Below are 14992 nucleotides of genomic sequence, written 5' to 3' on the forward strand. Positions count from 1 at the left end.
TGCTCGCTGAGCATTGTGGGAAACAAGAGGCTGCGTGAGGAAGAAGCAAACAGAGGAGGAGGAGGAGGACAGAGTTGCTGTCAAAATGCTGACGATGGACAAGCCATCACACACACACTGAATAAAAAATTAAGCGGAGCCTACAATATAATAAATATTAACTGTTAATTTTGAATTTTAAACAAGAGCAAATACACCGAACACATTACAAGCACTGTTTGTCATTTAAACGATACTGAAAAGGGTAACTTCTGATGTATAATGTAGCTATAAAGACAAGAACAGAGTATTAAGGAAATTTCTTCTTTTTATCTTCCTTTAATTTCCTCAACCTGGTCTGTAACAACCATAAAAGCCCCATTTTCACAAAAGTTGGGAAATTCTCTAAAATACCTTTGTTTGAATCTTTATCAAACAAAATTATGTACGAAGGAAATCATTTTTCAGCGTCTTCACTGGCCATCTTTATTGCCTTTGGAAAATCTAACCAAATCTAGAATTTGATGTCTGCAACAAACTCTGAAGAAGTTGCCACACAGAGACTTGTTCACCACCGTGTTACATCAGTCTTCCTTTTAACCATGCTTTTTTTTTAATTGTTTGGGAACTGACAATACTGTTTGGTGAAAGGTCTGCGAGAGGAATCGGTGTCGATTGTAGCAGAAAGCAAGATTTCACCCGCTCAACAGTCGGTTGTCGTTACACACTCAAGTCAATGAAACATGTGCACTCTCTGTGTCAATGAAGCCACATTGTTGTAAACAAAGTGAGGTCCGGCATTGTCCTCCTGATAAAAACGATGACCATGTCACCTTAATAGTAGCATATGTCAGAATTCCAACATACACCTCTTCATCAGTGGTACCTTCACACATATGCAAGTAAGCCGTGCCCCATAGCCTACCATCATTAATACTGGGTTTTTGCACCTTGTGCTGGATGGTCTTTTCTTATCTTCGGCACATAGAACCAAATTTCTTCTTCTTTTTTTTTCCATAAGCAGTTGAAATGTGGACTCGCCTGACCACAACACATGTGTCCACTTCTCTTTCTGTCCGGCTGAGATGAAAATGTTCCCACAGAAATCTGTGGCCTTTTTGTGCAAAAGTTGATACATGCCTTCCACTTTGGATGAAATGGTTTCAGGTCACACTTCCAGATTTATCGGTGGATTTTGTTGAGCGAAAAGGGATTACCGAGGTACTCCTGAACACACATGGCTAAAGGTTTTTTGTCTTTATACACTGAGGTTTCCCAGATTCCCTGAATCTATTCACAGTATTTTTTTTTTTTACTATTATTATTTTTTGGGGCTTTTTACCCCTTTAATGGACAGGATAGTTAGAGAGAGACAGGAAGCAGAGAGAGGGGGAATGACATGCAGCAAAGGGCCATCCGGTGCGGGACTCAAACCGGGGCCAGCTGCAGCGAGGACTATAGCCTCTGTACATGGGGCGCCTGCTTAACCCACTACGCCACCAACCATCCCTATTCACAGTATTATACCCAACCCTGATACCCTTTCCTGTCACTAATTAGTCTGCTGATAGTAGAATTGCTGATAGCAGAATCTCCCAATCTCCCTTTGCTGTCATCAAATTCTAGATTTGCTCACGTTTTCTAAACACGTAAAAGTTGGCGTGCAAAATACACAGAAAATGATTTCCTCAGCACTCGTTGTCTATAAAATAAAGGTTTTTCACAAATCACAGATTTAAGTTTTTGTTTCCTTTTAGAAAACTTCCCAACTTCTCTGGAACTGAGGCCGAGGAGTTTATTTCTCAGAATATGGGAACAAAAATCTGATGTCTTGTGTTCCATTTTCCTTTGACAAAATGCAATTAAATTTAAATCATAAATGATTGACTGTTGTCTAATGTGGTTGTGATAATGTCAAGGAATAGTCAAAGATGAGATATGTATTAATAGCATGAATTACATGAGTTACAGACGCTGACTACAAGAATGTCCTGAGTGTGTAGGTACTATCAAGTGGAGCTAGTTAAGTTTACATTTATTTTCCTGTGGCTGTGGTATTCTCCAGAGTCAATATACAATATACATGGTAGTCGAATAGTTTATTATTAAAACAGCTTTAGCTACTGGATGAAAGGACACCTGAAATTTCATGAGAAGACCAGAGACCATATTGCAGTTTGCTCTGTGTCCCATCGTTTATATTGTTGCCAAAGTGAACCTCCAACAGCCACCAGAGGTCATCATTTACCAAAATATGCCAAGTTCCTCAGCTGAAAACAGCTTCCTGAGTCCTATGCAGTTTTATAAAGATACTTCTTTCATATTACCATAGGATATAGTCTATATATACACATATAACAAGATGCCTCGCTTCTCTAAAATGATATGATAGTGGTTTTACAACAGTTACTCTGAACAGACCACAGCGAGAATACTATAGTTGATCATTTCAAATGGATTAAAAATATGATTTCAGAACGAATTGCTGCCGTTGCTTGGTTGCATATTTGAATTGCAACAATAAACGTATCAGTTTTGCCGAGAGAGGGAATACTGCAGGAGATTAAATACTCCATGTATCATAAATCTGTGTGACGTACGACTCATAATTCTGGAAATGATTCAAAGGCCTCAGGAGTTCTGCGTCTGAAGTGAAATCAGTGACTGGTCACGTGTTTATGTCCTGTTCAGCCAGGAAATTCAGACGATCACTGAACAGAAGCAAGTTGTGTCAGTCGTTGTGTCACTTCCCTTGTTATGAACCCTCCGTCGGATACATGGCGTTTGCCCTTCAAAATAAATTCCTGAAGAAATGAAAATGTAGAATGAAAAGAAACTCCTCTTTTATAACCACTGTGTGTGCTCCTACTACCTAAAATAGAAATGCAGTTTTGTATGTATCTCATCTTGTGCAAAACAAAGTATTGACGTTCACCACAGTGACAACAAGAAAACAAGCAAAAAGGAGCAATCCAACAAACATTACACACTCATTGTTCAGTATAGCAACGTCATAAGCAACGTGTCGAGGGGAAGCGAGAAAAATAGGGGGTGCAAAAGGAACAAGATTAGCAAATATTATTAAGATAAACTAAGAAATAATTAAGGAAGTTTCCAGTGAACATCGTTCAAATCCCCAATGTGGAATAATAATGTTATGATCTTCTCCATACTCTTGTGAGACAGACTTTAAAAAGAAATACTATGTTACTTTTAAAAAAAGGAGCTTAAAAATGCAAGTTCATTAGTGTTAACCATAGACATATAAAAGTCTCTTTATAATGTCTATGACGTTAACACAGACTATGGTCACCGTATGGTTATGTACTTTTATTTTGACAACTAACCCCGGAAGTAGTGCGCTTTCCGGTTGCTTAACAACGCCTACTGACTCAAACCCAGGACGGAATCGTGCAGGCTCACTGATGGCTAACAAACAGTCCGAGAATTTATGGTGAACAATCAGCGGAGGGTATCTCAGAATTCCTCAAGTTAAATTAAAACCCTCTCAGACTTCAATGTTGGACCGGCGTGACGTCGCTGGGCCGAGGAGCGCGCGAGGCATCACCCGCGGCCGCCCGTGAAACCCAAGTAACGTTAATAAACGTTAAACGTCGACAGCTAACAGTTAGCAGACTGACACACGCCTCAGAGGACTGCGTTGATACTTACAACCGGTGTTTTTCTCCCGTGAGTCTTTTAACTCCACCCGCTGGGAGGCCCCCCAACGAAGTAAAGGTGAGTGCCAAGCAGAAAAACAACAACAACAACAAAAAACTAGAAACCCCAATTCTACCTTCTATCTCCTACTGTTTTTTGTTTGTTTGTTTGTTTGTTTGTTTTTTTTTACCTCAGGTTAGCTTAATTGCTCATTCTATATGCGTCTCTGTGGTGGGGGGGACAGACTTAACACTGCAGTCGAGCATTGCGTATTGTTATGTAATAAATCAGGATTAGCGTTGCTGATGTGAACGTGTGGCAGCTTCTTCGTCTCCCTCCGCGCCGCCGTCTCCGCGTAGGTCTTTTAGCTCGTGCGCGAGGCCGAACCATGCAGAGAAATGGCCCACATCAAGTTGAAAGTGATTATCGTCGGCTAATTCACTGCAACCGTCCTCTCCGGACGACGTTTGGCTTTTCTGCAAGTGGTGACTGAAAAAAAAAAAGCTGTGGCCAGTTTGTTAATGTATGTGGCCAACCAATGGAAGATTTATTGATTGAGAATATTTAAGTTTCATGAAGTTTATTTAAAAAAAAGAAGAAAAAAAAGATAATATCCCCCCCCCCCCCCTGGTGTTTACATATCAACCCCCTCCTCCCTCCTGCATCATCCCCAGTCATATGATCCTGCTGCAGTGTTGCATGTCCACTGTCTCCTCAGTCCTGGTGCTCTGTTACCACTTTCACCTGACAGGAGCCAGGAGTAGGAACAGGAGATGGACGTGGAGAAATCTTCCTAATTGTGTCAGGCAACTGGTGCATCCGGTTGCTGCTGGCTTGATATCAGATATCAGCCTGTCAATCGACAACCCCCCCCCTCCTCTCAACCTGCAATTTCATATTGCTTTCTCTCTCATTTTTTGAGCCCAGCTTGTGTGCTTAGCATCTACCCTAGCTTTTACAGATGGCAGAAAACACCTGCATTTAATTGAGTGTCAATGCCTTTTTGGCATGAAGACGATCAGACGTGAAGCTTAAGCTTGCGCACATCGAGCCGACCCCACGATTTTAAATCAAATGAGAAGTTTGCGCTGTCAGCCAATGCCTATTTGGGGGTTTTCTCAGTCTAAATACAGTATTGGCGCATTTCCACCCAGTGCTTGTGGTGCATGTAAAGAAGGGCAATCCCAGACTTTGCATGCAAACTTTCACGAAGGAGCGCAACGCGAGGTCACGAGAAAAAAAAACAGCTCATTTGAAAGTCAAATGGAGTTTCCATTCACCCTTTTTCGAACCATATCTCATTGGCCGTGTGCTACCCAGGTATACGCATGTAGTTTGAAATTTGAATGCAGAGTTTACTTTGGGAGCACCAAAATATTATCATATGTGAAATTGTTTTTCTGTTATCTCCAGATGTATTTTCTATCTATCTATCACTATAGTTCAATCCTATCCCAGACATACAGCCATGCGAAAATGATCATTATGTCAGTGTGTATAAAAAAAAAAAGTTCACCCCCCAGCAGCTTGTAGAACCATTGATAAATTTCTACATGGCACTATCCGTCTTTTATACCGTTGTGGAGGAATTTTGGCCTCCACTTCTTTACCGTGTTGCTTCAGCTTCTTGAGATTTGAGAGCTTTCGGGTCCTGTGACTGCAAAACAAGCCCACATCACCAGCCCTCCACCGCCGTGCTTCACGGCTGTTTTTTTTTAGGTGTTTCCGCTGGCGGGCTGCGTTGGGTTTTTAGTACTTTGCAGTCATCGCACCATCTGACCCTGGGGTGAACTTGCTTGGGACGTCCGCTCCCGGGGGAAGATCGACAGCTGTCTTGGATGTTTTTCCACTTGTGAATAATCTTTCTCGCTGTAGAATGACGGACTCCAGACTGTTTGGAAATGGCCTCTAAAGCTCCTCCCGGAATGACGGGCAGCAACAATTGCTTCCTGGGAATCATTGCTGATGTCTGTTCTCTTTGGCATTGTGTCAACACGCACCTATAAGCACCCAGAGCATCAAAATGCCAACATTGCTGATTTAACGAGGATGTCTACACGTGACGATGATCACTTAATCAAGAGAATATGATTAGCAGTAGCCGTCTGCTCTTTACCATACTGAGTCCTATTAAAGCGGTACGGCTGGACTAAGAGGCTTTTGGGAGGGGCGACCTTTTGCTTGTAATTCATGCTGTGTCGAAGAAATATGCATTTCTAATCGTGAATTATTCTGCGACACAGCACCTCTTCCTGCACTCAACATTCCGAACCTACGAGGCCGGCAAAAGTTGCCGATGTTTGTGCTCATGAATAATTACAAAGGACACAGTAAGTGCTTATTTCAGCTGATACCAGAAGGATACAACGGGATGTAAAGCTTATATAAATGAGAAATGTCGTTTGCATTTTTAGTCACAAGTCATGTTTACTTATTTGAAAGGGCTTTACAGCAGCCCCAGTACGAGCGAGCAACAACCCTCTCAGCTCTCACTGAGCACTGCCTCAGGCCTCATCTTTTCTGCTCCCACTACATTTTGTCGGGGCTGTGGCTGATGCAACGATGCTCATGAAGTTATTGGAAAGCCGAGTCCGGCGCAGCAGTTAAGGCCAATCGTCCCAGCTGGGACGCTCGGGTCACTGGCCGTGGTTTGGGCTGATTGGATGCATTTGCGCTGACAATCGCCAGATGTGCCCAAAGTGAGAGGGTTTCCTCCCGCCCCACGCCAGTTTGGGTTTATCCAACAGCGGCACACGAACGAGGCTCCATTTCAGCTTGCTTTTCCCCAAGCGAGTACTTTAGCTGCCTTTATTACCGTCTGCGTGAAGGTTAGCTGAGGCTTAATGACGAAAACAGCTGTTTAAATTTCAATGAAACCATATTACTGTGTGTACCTTTCATTTCATTGTTGCATGGCTGCCGTTGGCTCTCATACATCAAACAACACCGAACAAACACGCTTTTAATTTGGTTCATTTGCCGTGTCCGTAGTGGTGACAGGGTCAGCTTTACACCGGGACCATTGATTAAAGAGCTTGGGTGCTTCAAGCTCTTTTTTTTTTTTTTAAGTGTCCCGGCTCATTATCTTCACTGTCCACCCACATTAAACCTTAAGAGCATAACTTTGGCCATCCGGGAACCTTAATTCTGTCCACCCGAACTGCTGCTTCTTCATGTAGCACTCACCTGCTTCCAAAGCTAAAGACACCTTCTTTTCTGTAGTTTTATAGGTTTTGCTTAAAGGGATAGTTTGCGTCCAGAGTCAGACCTCACAATCGCTTGGCGCTATTTTCTCTCCCTTAGTATCACTGCGTGCTACGCTCTCCCTTCATATCAATGAAGGGAGAGAAAATAGCGCCAAGCGATTGTGAGGTCTGACTTTTTCTGGATGAACGATTTTGTGATGCAAACGTATTACTCTTTTGAACGCATATTGTTTTGAGAAGCAAGACGCTTTATTTTCAGGATCCTAGCCAACTAGCCAGACTACCTTAGTCAACGCCAAAACTCGGCTAACAGGACACAGCAGGGGGTAAGTCAATGTTCATAAATGATATTGCTAATATAGGATGTCATACAGCTTCATGTCAAAAGAGGCGAACTATTCCTTTAATCAACGTGGTATATTGTTAACCTCACGGACGTTTTACTTCATACCAAAGTAATCTGTTGCTCTGTGTTTAAAGCGAGGTGAGCCCTGTCTGTCTTGAAGGAGAAACTGTGTTTCACTTTCATCAGGCGCTTTTGTTAAGAGAAAAAAAAAAAAAAAAAACAAGGCCCAAAGAGAGACGGCCTTGACAGCTGTCTGCTGTCACTTGTTAAATCATTACGGCAGTGAGCCGGTCCCCAGCCTTTACTCTAACAGTGGAATCCTGCTTTGCGGCATAGCTGGCACTACTTTCTGCCAGACTACTACGAGACAATACGGTCCACCTTAAAAAAGAAAATGAAAAAAAACCTTGTGTCAGAACTCATGAGATGACTCATGAATGCCAAGCTGAATTCAGAAACTTGGTACAGGGTGTGGAACCGCCGGCAACGTTTAATCTGAAAAGTTGTGAGCAGCGTTCCTGCAGGAAGAGCCACCCGCAATCCTTCCTCCGCTCCTGACGACGGTGTGCATCTGCGCACCCGTGGACGGGTTTGTTGTCGCTGTGTTTGCGAGAGAGACCTAGAAATCAGTTTTAAGATGGCATAAAACAGCTCTAGTTGTGTTGGCGTTTCTTAACCGTGTTGACCCGCCCATGTAAAGCCTAATGTCTGGGAAACACTGGTTAGTCCGCTAAAACCAGTGACCCCACCCAGCATTCTGCTGTGGATATTTCATCTGAGCTTCAGAGCCGGTACAAGAAGAAGATAATGGTGGAGCTGTCACGAATAATCAGTGAATAACGTTGCTTATGCTTAAGCATTTTTTTCAATGAAGCCAAATATTCCATTTGGTTTTTGGAGGCTGACGCAGGTGCAGGCCTTACTGAGTCTTTGGGGAGGCTTTGTGCTCATCTTTGCTGGTATTTAGGGGAACTTTAACTGAGAGATGTGGCTGAGAATGAAGCCTTTGGCCATGCGCTATCTTTGTTCTCGTAAAACACGTTTTTTCTTTGTTGCCACGGGTTAGGCCACAACTGGCTGCACAATACGCAGTTTTATTCCTCTTTTTCCTCTCTTCTTTCGTCTTCATTCCTATCAATCTCGCTGGAACGGCTTTTTGATCACTGTGGCCTAATCTCCTGACATGGCCATGACTTGTGCTTCTTTGGCCAAGGTCAGATGAGCTCTCCCAGCTGCTCACTCCAAAGCTTTATTTGCAGATTTTTACAAGGTTGAAGAAAGCGGGCGACGCAGATGAGAGATGTTTCTAATTTCTGACTGCAAGCGAGTCTGAAACAGAACTGAGATGGCGAAATGAGGCTTTAAAGGGATAGTTCGCCTCTTTTGACATGAAGCTGTATGACATCTCATATTAGCAATATCATTTATGAACATTGACTTACCCCCTGCTGCGTCCTGTGAGCCGAGTTCCAGCTGAGTTTTGGCGTTGACGGAGGTAGTCCGGCTAGTTGGCTGGGGGCACAAAATAAAAGCGTTTTGATTTATGCTGGCGCTATTTTCTCTCCCTTTGTATCACTGCGTCGTGCCACCTGCCGACAGCCGCGCCTGTTACGGTGTTTGCTGCTCGGAAGCAGGGGACTGCTCGTTCTGCACTTCGGTCTGCACAGTTTACACAGCCCGTAGTGATACGAAGGTAGAGAGAAATAGTCTGACTTTTTCCTGGACAACGATTTTGTGATGCAAATGTATTACTCTTTTGAACGCATATTGTTTTGAGGAGCAAAGTACACTCTTTCTCAAACCTCCTTTTTCCTCACTTCCACTGATACCGCGTCTGCCACTAAAGATTTTTTTTGTTGTTCTTCTCAATTACGGCCAAAGTGTGTCGTCATTTCGTCGTTGGTGTTTGACGTGATACCACAAAGGAAAAAAATGTGCGGTGTCAGGCTGGTAACAAAAGGTATACGGTGTGGTATCTGAGCCCCCAAGGCCGTTTCAGGGCTGGGAACGTGCAAAATAAAGGTCAGAGGACTTCAAAACGAGTCGGAAGCATTTAAATTTAAGGTTTGCGCTCTGCAGCGTTGCTCTAAGGCTTGAATGGGCGTCATTGCTGACCTGGACACCATACTTGGTGCAACAGCAGTCCAGCACAGTTGGGGTGTAAGGGAGAGCGTGGCTGAACTGGCACCGTAATTCCAGTGCAATTAGCCGGATAAGGAGCCAATTTAAGTCCATGCAAATTCTGGGAGAGGTTCAGCCTCGGCTACCACAGGGAGACTGAGTTCGTTTCATTAGCGTGCAAGTTTGTTCTGTGTCTGTTGTTGTTACTCGCAGGGTAGCAGCTTGAGGCTACAAAAAAACATGTAATTCTATTTTAATCCATGAACAGGCAACGTGAGAGGTAGCAGTTAAGATATTTTTTCATGGAGCTTTAAGTAAACTGAGCTTTTTTTCAATATTAAGAAGATTAAAAAGGTTTTGGTCGATCAACAAAATGCAGATTTGAACAGAAATATGACGGAAGGGATTTTTACATATTTTTTTTTTTTTATGTAGATTGTGGTTTGTTTACACCTTCAGGGAAACAGCACAAGTTAAGGTCAGAGCGTCGAGGTGCTCTTACTTAGTGATGGACTAACTCTCAGCACGTTTTCCCCTGCAGCCGGTCCTCTGCATGCACCACCACCAATACTGAAGAGAGGGCTGCGTTTAATCTCTTGAGAAACTGCTGGTATTATTTTTTTGTACCATGCACACGTCATGTCCAGGTCACTTCATGCTCCAGCATGTAAATTAAACTGTTTGTGCTTAGCTGATAGGGTTAAGATGACTGTAACGTTAAGCACCAGTCTGTCATTTTCAGTCATTTATTTCCTAATCTTGGGCACCTCCAGATGAGCTCTGCACCCATCATAACTCCAAGTACTGTAATTCCTTCATGTGTGCGTAACTGTGTTTCTGAGCGGTTGTAGAAGCAGCGAATGGCCACTTTAGTTTGCTTTGCGAACAAATGTATTCACGCAAAATACAGTTAGCTCCCTTAGCTGCCTTTTCAGTCTGTGAATGCGTTCCTATGCCCGATGCCAACACAACGCAGATGGTTGAAACGGTTTCGCTCACCGTTTCAGGTTCTGGCTTGTTCCCTTTTAGTGTTTAAAGGGTAACTTCCACTTTTAAAATGGTTGTGGTGGATATCGTTCACACTCTGGCTGGAGTATTTGACCATACAAAGAAAGCCAGGAACTATAAGGTGATAGTGTCTACATTGCTAAAAGAAAAAGCTCTTGTTCATGTATAAGGTGATAGTGCATGGTTGTAACACTGCAGAGAAGCCAGAAAACGTGGAAGAAAACATGCCATGCGCCCTTTAAGTGCACATGGAGCAGAGCAGGGCAGAGCAGGGGGAGATGTGACTTGCTCGGAAAATCATAATCAGCCACAAAATTGAAAAGGGCACTTGGAAAGGTTCACTGAATATCGATACTGTTGATTGTAACGTTGCCCTTTTCCACATAGTGTGAGTGCTCTCTGAACTGTTTGAGCATTAAGATCGTTGTGAATCATATGCATTCACCAAACCTTTACCTAACCAAACACTTGCGTGAGATTTATTTATTTATTTTTTTGAGACCAACAGCTTATCTAGTGAACTAAAAGTAAGGCGCACACTAACTTCGACTGTGCCACGTTGTGAGAAAGGCGTGATTGAAACCTTCCGAGATCACCACGAATGGGTCGGGGCCTCGCCTTCGAAGCTTGGCAGAAACTAAGCTGATGATGTAACACAGGTGAACTCGCTCGGAAGACAAAATTGGACAGAAACTCACAGCGTCCTTCCTTCTTTACGCAGCACATTTGCATGATACTCTGTGCAGTCGCTCTCTGCCTGTTTTGTCTAACAGCTGGGTAGAGAGGCGTTAGAGTGGTATGTGCGGCCACGTCTCGGGGAAACAAATATCGCCTTCTTGATATTCCTGCTACGCTCATCCGTTCTATCCCGCCACTGATCTCGCATTCCTCATGATGATCAAGGGAAGAAACGGTTCAAATTTCCTCCTCCTTTTTCTACATCTTGTTCCTGCTCTGCCTGCGAAACGTGTCATTTCCCCCCTCACGCGGATTGCTCCTGGCAGTATTATCTTTTGCACAGAAAACAGCTCTTCTGCCATCTCTTATACTTCTTGCTGGTGATGTAATTGATTGTGATCAGGATAATAGATGCAGGTGAATGCAGGCGTCTCATCTCTGAAAGCAATGTTGGATTTCTTAATCGCTCCATCATAATGTTCCTTTTGTGAGAGCTTATTTTCCAATTTTTCCAAGGGGGAGTAAGATTTTAACACTTGATTTCAAAGGGGCCCATAGTCACGATTCAAAGGCGTGTGTGGGAGTGCATGTTTGACAGCTCCGTCAGGTTTTTGTAGGTAGGGTTTGGGTCTCGGCATCTCGTGGCTCAGACACAGAAGCCTCATCATTACCGAACAGCAGGGAGAGCTCATTCAGTATGTGGAGCAGACCCTTCTGTGCTGTCACACAGAGGGAGCTCTCGCTGCCGCTGACACCGGCCGCCTTGCAGCAGTAGCCTACATTTCACGGGAGGACGAAGGAAAAAAAATATGGTGATGTCATCTTGAGCTCTCTCTCTGTCCGTTTCTCTCTTTTCCTCTACTAGAGGAGCACAATGTTGTGGGATACGATGGTGCTTTCTGCTGCCCCGGCTGCATGAGGTAAGGTCCTCCGTTCACGCCCCTGTCATTCTCCTGTGCACGTGCCGCTGTGTTTAGGTGTTTTGGTTTGCTTTCACTTGATCTGGACAGGCGGTCTTTGTCGTTTTTTGTTTGCGACAGTCTCACTCTTGTGGGGTCTTTTTTTTTGGGTGGTGCTAAAATGAAAGATTCTACGGTAATTCTCTGAAGTCACATCACACTACAGCCGGATGACAGCCAGCTGCTCAGAATGCGTGTGGTGTTAGACTGCAGATTGCTGTGGAAATACTCACGCTGAGACGATAACGTGAACCTTGTTCATCCAGCTGCTGAAGGCACCACTCCTGTAGACACGATGTCCGTGATGCCATTTTGCCAGTTCTCCTTTTTTGAGGTCATTGTTGGGTCATTGGACTATCGCTCGTGACCTTTATGCTCTCAACCCCTTTTCCCCGGTTTGACATCCTGGTGTCTGTGAATCCTCCAGAATATATCATAACTGTGTAAATGGCTGCACAGTTGAGCAGAATCTGCCCCACACCATTTCTGTTATGCAAGAGGTATCGCACACACAAAACGCACGTCTATTATTCCACCGAGGCTGCATGCGTCATACGCATTTTCATTGTGCCGGTCTGTAGTGGAGCCGTGGCCGTGCACCCTCCTGTGATCTTCCTCTCTGTGTTTGTGGCAGGGGTGGTTTGTTCCGTGTGTGTTGTGAGTCGGTTCAAATAGAAGGCAGCGCCGCTCTCTCTCTCCTGTCACCGGACTGAGCTGCACGAGGTGCCCACGGTGTCCTTGAAACTCCGTGCGGTGAGTCCTTCTCATTCCCCCCACTTTTTCCGATCAGTATTGTGAGCCACCGGTTGCTCTGATAAATGGATGTTTGTGAGCACCGAGTCGCCTTGTTGCATCCTGAAGTGTTGGAGTAGTTGTCTCTGAGTCTTTGATATAAGATACAAACTATTCAGACCTTTTAAGCTGCTTGACATTTTTAAAAAGCGCCTAGTGACAAATCCGCCACTTATAAGAAAATCCAAAGTATTGCCCTATTAGACCATATTGTTGCTCTTCCACAAACACAGACAGGCTCGCACATATTTGCTCTGTCAGCGGCAGAAAGGATGTCGAGCAGTGCTCCATATGACCCCGTTGGTGTACCAAATGTTACAGTTTGTAGTAGGTGTGAATAGCAGCTTGAATAGACATGTGGCACATGCGCTTAAGAGGGATGGCACTGAATTTCTATCAGCTGAGAGGAGCAGTTGTTGTCTGAATGGATATTATAGAGATGAGCCTCAGTAGAGTTGACCATTGTGCAACAGAGCTCCACCTTTTTCCAGAAATGAGTGAAAAACTGGCTCCAGGCTGTGAGCGAATGGATTATTAACAATTGAAATTTCCAAATTCGGCTGTATTCCAGCCGAGCCCTTGGGATGCTCTGACTTATTGTGGAGTTGTATGACCTGTATTTATGACCTGGGACCTTTTCCCTAATTACACGCAATCTCTGTGGCAGGAATGTCAAAAGATACGGAACGCTGTCCGGTCTGCGAGTATCTATTATTTTAAAATCAGCTACTTTATCTGTTTTCTGCCTGTGCAGTCACTTGATTTTTGTACTTTTACATCTCCGCCTGGGGGATGAAAAGCTTTCTTTGTCATTCTTGTGGAAGTCCTGTATTCTGTGTGATCTTGGAAAGGCTCTCCTCTGACTCCGCCAAATTGGTTGATTAATATTCCTCGCTCCCTGAGCTACACGCTTTAATTCTCCGTCTGTCTCAGCCCGAGCACACCACCACCGGACTGGGGCTCGCAGAAGATGAAGATTACACCGGAACAAATTCCCCGCGTCCCCTGCTCTCTTCGTCTTATTATTTCATTTCCCCGTGAAACATTGTTTGACCATCAGCTCCCGATTTCTGGAAAGTGGACGTTGCTAGTGTGGCTGCTCATTTGTTGTACAGTGTCGCCTGCTTCAGCTGTTTTTTTTTTTTTCTGTTTTGTTTCGTCAGAAGCTGATGCTTGATGAATTGAAAGCAGCCCTGCACTCCAGTAATTTGATTGTGTCGGTATGGCTGTTTACCACTGAGGCACAGTTTAGTAACAGGATGGAATTGGATTCAGGAAGTCTAGTTTGAGCAGTGAAGCGCGAACCCGAAGGCTTACGAGACACTTAAACATGGCAGCGTGACTTTGCAGTATTCTTTAAGAGCGTTTGATCGATAGAAATTCAATGCTCACAGAGCAGTAAGTACCATATCTCTTCATATAGAGACCCAAGCCCTGATTCACTTCCATTTTTTAGATGTTATTGTTATAACTAGTCACGACGGTGCACACACTCCTATTCTTAGCATGGCTGTAGACCAGGTACAAAGACCTTATTATTATTCTTTTTTTTTTTTTCCCATTTTCTTTTTTTTTATTAAAATAAAAAGAACAGAGGGATGTAACAGAAATGTACATGGTATGTTGGGACGTCAACATCTGGGCTTCTTTAAACAATAAAATAAAAAATAAAATAAAATAAACAGGAGACCGAGCAACCTTTTCCTTAGACAGTAGAGCTGTGTATCAGATGATGAGAAAAACTGAAACGAAACAAATAAATCCCAAGAATAAAAAAAATAAATAAAAAAAATAAAACAGACAAAAAGACAAAAAGACAAAACACCACCACATAAACCAAATCTATCAATTTGTTAACTCCACGAAATCTGGTCGTGACTGTTGTACATAGGAGACCCATTCTGACCACAACTTAATAAATCCGTTCATTTGTAGGCGAAGTGAAAAGGTAACTTTTTCCATTATGTATACTTCATTAACTATATCCTTCCATTCCTATTGTGGGGGAGTCAGGAAGCAGCCAGTGCCTAGTGATTTATTTATTTATTTTTTTTTACAAACATATCAGAACACCAAATAAGTAATTGTTGAAGTGGCCTGGGTGAAAATCATCTTTCCCTCAAATAAAAATGCAAAACTGGAAAGGAATTTTCCCATTAAATACACTTTCCAATGTTTTGTGTATCTCTAACCAGAAATGTCTTATGACTGGACAATCCCAGAATATATGCCAGTGATTTGCA

The 14992-nt window shown here is 43.4% G+C and overlaps 1 protein-coding gene across 4 annotated transcripts in view; it reads left to right on the forward strand.

Moving 5' to 3' along the window:
- The first annotated feature begins 3370 nt into the window (after window positions 1–3370).
- Window positions 3371–14992, forward strand: part of osbpl8 (oxysterol binding protein-like 8) — a 75783-nt gene continuing 64161 nt past the window's right edge. For 3 of the 4 annotated variants that reach the window (XM_075471906.1, XM_075471909.1, XM_075471908.1), the window contains exon 1: window positions 3371–3717. The gene's annotated coding sequence lies outside the window, so the exon portion shown is untranslated. Of the gene's footprint in view, window positions 3718–11675; window positions 11919–14992 lie in introns of those variants that run through there. The other variant, XM_075471907.1, reaches the window with a different exon arrangement.

Source organism: Odontesthes bonariensis, chromosome 8, assembly GCF_027942865.1.
Source record: "Odontesthes bonariensis isolate fOdoBon6 chromosome 8, fOdoBon6.hap1, whole genome shotgun sequence".
Classification (NCBI taxonomy): Eukaryota; Metazoa; Chordata; class Actinopteri; order Atheriniformes; family Atherinopsidae; genus Odontesthes; species Odontesthes bonariensis.